Source organism: Tenebrio molitor, chromosome 4 (genome assembly GCF_963966145.1).
Source record: "Tenebrio molitor chromosome 4, icTenMoli1.1, whole genome shotgun sequence".
NCBI lineage: Eukaryota > Metazoa > Arthropoda > Insecta > Coleoptera > Tenebrionidae > Tenebrio > Tenebrio molitor.
This window is the reverse complement of record NC_091049.1, coordinates 9,057,649-9,062,913: the sequence shown is the minus strand read 5'-3', so window position 1 is coordinate 9,062,913 and position 5,265 is coordinate 9,057,649. Positions and strand designations below refer to the sequence as shown.

General features: G+C 37.1%; 1 long non-coding RNA gene across 2 annotated transcripts; it reads right to left on the bottom strand.

The window, feature by feature from the left end:
• Positions 1-7: 7 nt before the first annotated feature.
• Positions 8-1,290, bottom strand: LOC138128093 (uncharacterized). Of its 2 annotated transcripts, none has more exons than XR_011158530.1 (2): positions 702-1,290; positions 8-645 (listed from the first exon to the last, which is right to left on the bottom strand). It is a non-coding gene; the product is annotated as an uncharacterized lncRNA (long non-coding RNA). The 2 variants fall into 2 exon arrangements; XR_011158531.1 differs by having other exon boundaries at positions 715-1,290.
• Between the last annotated feature and the right edge of the window lie 3,975 nt (positions 1,291-5,265).

Here is a 5,265-nt window from a genome sequence, read left to right as displayed (position 1 = left end):
TCAACACTCTCAACAAATTATGTATTTATTAAACACTTAAGAAGGTGAATAACATCAATGATTCAGTTAAAAAAATAACAATATAAATTAAAGGAATGGTTCGAAGTGTCCTCCATTTTGCTCTGAATATCTTCTCACTCTCTTGATGTTACGACAACAGATGGTAATCTCTTCTATTAAGTCAGGTGAACAGATTATTCTGAAACCAATTACAATAATTTATGCAGCTTTCAGGATCATTACGGAGGAGCTATTGTACAGTTGTATGGATGTAAATGCAAGTTCTCCTCTAACAACTTTATGGCATGTAAGTACTGCAATTTGACGAGACAGTCTAGTAAGTTCTCGGATGTGCTTCTAAATGATCTCGTATATTTTCAACTACATTTTCCATCACCTTGGGATGACCTGACGATTTCCCCTTTTCAACACTACCAGTAGGAACAAAATGATTAAAAATTCGATATATGTGAGCCGTGAGGCACTTTTCTAAAACATTTTGGTGCAGGTACTTAGCTAAAAATTCTTCTTTGCAAGCTTGAAGGCTGTATGTCCATTTCTCATCTCTTTTAACACCGTTGCGGTAATAAAATATCATAAGGAACTTAATTTGTTCAAGTGTGAAGACCATTTTAGCAATTACTTCTAAAATATTTGAGAGGTTATAAAATTATTCTGATTTTCAATATAAAAGTAGATACCTAAAGACGATACCTTTGTAACACCACCGAAAATTATCTAGCTTCAACACTACCCATAGTAACAAAATGATTAACAATTCGATGTATGTGAGCTGTGAGGGACTTTTCTAAAACATTTTGGTCCAGGTACTTGGCTAAAAATTTTTCTTTGCAAGCTTGAACGCTGTATGTCCATTCCTCGTCTCTGTTAACACTGTTGCGGTAACAAGACATCATTAGGAACTTATTTTGTTCAAGTGTGAACACCATTTTAGCAATTACTTCTAAAATATTTGAGAGGTTATAAAAACCAATAAGACAATACCTTTGTAATACCACTGGAAGTTATCTAGCTTTGAAAAAAGCTTTTTTTTAAACAATAAGCAGATCAGGAACGCAAGAAACAACAAAACAGGGCTTCGAAGCATAAATGAGGTTAAGTTGATTTCGTGTTGACAGCTTGTGAATACAGAGTGATCAACAACAACAAGAAACCAAATCAAGAGTGCTACCTCATCTTTTATTTTATCGAAACGTACGTCGTATACTAATCAGACACTTTTATATACTTGCTGTGCACACTCGTTTTGTTGGTTGCCTACCTCTCAAAAATCTATTATTAGAGATATTTTCATATTTGATGGCGGAAACAAAAGACTGAGAAATGTCACAAATTTGTATTGTCAGTGTCAAATTTCTCAATGACGTTCGTGATTTAAGCAGAAATGCAGCAAATTGGCAATATGAAAGTTATTTATCGTCGAACTAGAGACATAATTTATAATACGTTTGATTATATGAGAATAACTTTTCCTTTTGAACCACTGACAAAAATTGTTTCCTTAGAATTTATTTTTTCAATCAATTTAGCGAAAATTTAAATTTACCTAGACATTCCTTTTTACGGCGTTTATGAGAAATTTGACACTGACAATACATTTTTGTGACATTTCTCAGTCTTTTGTTTCCGCCACCAAATATGAAAATACCTCTAATTGTCTTTATAAATTTTTGTAATTCATGAATAATGGATTTAAAAGAAAGTTATTATTAATTATTATTTATTACTGATTAAGGAAAAAACACACAGTTACATAAAATTCCTTCATAAGGCACGTAATCCGTTGTTGTATGTATATTTAATACCTATACAGGTTTATAAATTATCCGATTTTCGACATTTCCCACTAACTCAATAAAATACAATAAAATATAATATAATAACTAAAACTAACTAACTAAATAAGACAATAATTCAAAACAATAACAAATTAGCAGCTTTCCAAATACAATTATCCCTCCCCACATATTGTCCCTCTTCTCCACTCAACCTTCTTCATCCATTCGATCCCTCTTCCGTCCTCATTCAACATTTCTTCTTTACTTTCCTCTCTCTCTCTCAATTCTACGCATTCATTCAACATATGTTCTATCGTCTCCTTTTTTTCTCCACACATCCTGCACACTCTAATCCTATCCTCATTCCAATATTTATTCTCTCTCTCCTCATTTCCACACCTAAATCTTGCTATTATCACTCTCTCCTTTCTACTCTCTCTTCCTAGGTACTTTGGTAGTTCTTCCGTTATTATTTTTTCATACTTCCCATTGTACCTAGATTCCCTAATTCTCGTTCTTCTTTCCTGCACTTGCACATCTCTGTCTCTCTGCACCAATTCATATGTCATTGCTCTGCCTCCCTCTCGCATTCTTTCTATCTCCGCTCCTGCATACCCATTTCTTTCGAAATATGCCTCCCTCTCTTTCCATACCCCTTTTCCTATTTCTTTCCTTTTTTCTTTCAGACACTCTTGCAAAATTCTACACTCTCCTCTCTCTATCAACCTCTCCTCAAATCTTATTGCTCTCTTTCCTGCTTCTATTCTTATTCCATCCCTTTTTGTTTCCTCCATCACTATATAGCCCGGTGTCTCTCTATCTACTCCTAGCACCCATTTCAAATATTTTCCTTGCACCCCTTCCAACCCTTCTTGCTCTCTCCATCCCCATATTTCCGCTCCATACATCATCACGCTTTTCACCAGACTATCAAACATCATTATTCTCCTTCTAAAGTCATGTCCAAATTTTCTCTCTCCTATCCCCCATACCGCTCCTATTATCTTATTCGCTTTTTTCACTAACTCTCTCACATGTGCTGCTGCTGTGTTTCTTTCATTCATCACATAACCTAAATACTTAAATTCTTTCACTTCTTCAATTTTATCCTTTTCCCATCTCCACTCATTTATTTTTCTCCTACCACCCCCCTTTCTAAACACCATCATCTTGGATTTCTCTACATTCACCGTCAACTTTTTCCTCCTCATATATTTCTCCATATTTCCCAACATTTCTTTCATACCTTTCTCCTCTCTCGCTAGCACCACCAAATCATCCGCGTATGCCAAAGACCACACTTTTTCTTTGCCCACCACCACCCCCCCTGCCTGCCCCTTCCTGAACATCTCCTCTATATCTCCTATAAACGCTGCAAACAGGCTGGGGCTTAGTGGACAACCTTGTCTTACTCCCTTATACGTCTTGAAACATTCACTCACTCTTCCATCCACTCTCACTCTACTTATCGTCTCTTCATATATCTCTTCTATTTTTGTTACCAGATGCTCATTTATCCCTTTCTTTCTCAAGTATTCCCACAGTAAGTCTCTTTCCACATTATCAAAAGCCGCCTTCAGGTCTACAAAAAATGCATATATCTTGCTACCCCTCTTTTTTATCTCATTTCCTATTATATGATTCAAGATATATACGTTGTCCATAGTCCCTCTACCTTTCCTAAATCCCGCCTGCTCGTCTGGTAACGCACCCCGCTCATTCATTTCCTTCATCAGTCTTTCTTCCACAATCATCGCGTATACCTTAGATGCCGTATTAATGAGCGTGATCCCCCTGTAATTGCTGGCTGTATCCTTTTCTCCTTTCTTATATATGGGGCATATTATCCCCTCCTTCCACTCCTGGGGGAAGCCCTCTCCCTTCCACACTCCATTCATTATCTCTAACAACCTATCAACTTCCCTTTCAGTTCCATATATCCACGATTCGTTCTGTATACCGTCCCTCCCCGGTGCCTTTTTCCTTTTCAGTTTTCTTAATTGTTGCTCTAATTCTTCTCTTGTTATCTCTTCTATTTCTCCCACTCTGTGTTGTCTCTTTTCCTTTTCTTGTCTGTTTTCCTCACCCCCCAACAACTCACTGAAGTACTTTCTCCATTCCTCCATAGTAATTCTATCACTCACTATTTCTCCTTTTTTCTTTCTTTCCCTATTTATGTATCTCCACACCTCTTCTTCCGTCTTTATACTTTTCATCTTCATTTCTTCTTCCATCCGTTTCTTTTCCTTCTTCTCTTTGCATACTAATTTGTACCTCTTGCGTGCTCTCTTGTACTCTTCCTTCGTTGCTTTTTCTTTTTTCCAATTTCTTAGTTTCTTTCTTGCTGCTTGCTTCCCTTCCCTGCATTCTTTATCCCACCACTCGTTTTTCCACAACCCCATCTTCTCTCTTATCTCTATCTCTTTTTTTTCTGTTGCATTTTTTACGTTCTCGCTCAGCTCCCTCACTTTTTCGTTTATTTCTCCTTCTTCGTATTTTGCCTCCCTAAGTCTTGCTCTATACTTTTCTTTTCCTTTTTCCGTCCAAATATTCTTCACAATTTTTCTTTTAACATCCTTCATACTTCTCTCTTTCTCTCTTCCTTTTGTCCTCACTTCCAATGGCATATGATCCGACTCCACTCTTTCTCCCACCTTAAATTCTTCTATTTTATCCCATGCTTCTTCATTCACCATAACATAATCAATAACTGTCTCCCCTCTCGATCCAATATACGTGTACTCCCCTTTCTCGTCTCCTATGCAGTTTCCATTAAGTACGTCCCATCCTCTTTCTTCTACTAAGCTAACCAGTTCTCTCCCTTCTGCGTTTTCTATTCCATCTTTTGTTGGTCTTCTTTCTATTGTTGCTTGTTGTTCTTCCATCCGCCTTCCTTTTCCCCCAATTCTTGCATTAAAATCCCCCCCAATCACCAGAGTTCCTTCTTCCTGCTCTTTTACTCGCTCTTCTATTATTCTCTTCGTTTCTTTCATACTTCTGCTGTATATTGTTACAATTCTCCATTTTCTCTGTTTTCTTTTTACCGTTCTTTCCATAAACCCTCTTTCTTCTTTTACTCCAGATCCGTTTTCTTCTTCCAGTCCCTTTTTCACACCCATTATTATCCCACCTTTCGCTCTCCCTTTCTTGCTTTCCCTCTCTGCATATTGACACTTCCACTCAAACTCTCTCGGCATTCTCTTTTCCAATCTTTCCCAGCCTTTTTCTTCCACCCACGTTTCTACCAATCCCACTACGTCAAATTCTCCCAAATACTTCCAAAACTCATTGTCTTTATTTTTTATTCCCGCTACATTCCAGAATACTATTCTTATTTGCTCGTTTTCTCCTTTATTCCTCTCCATGTTCTTATTCAAAAATTTGCTGTATGTAACTTCCCGTTTTCTTCATCCCACCTAAAACCTTTTCCCTCTATCCATATCTTTTTATAACCCACTTTCACCCG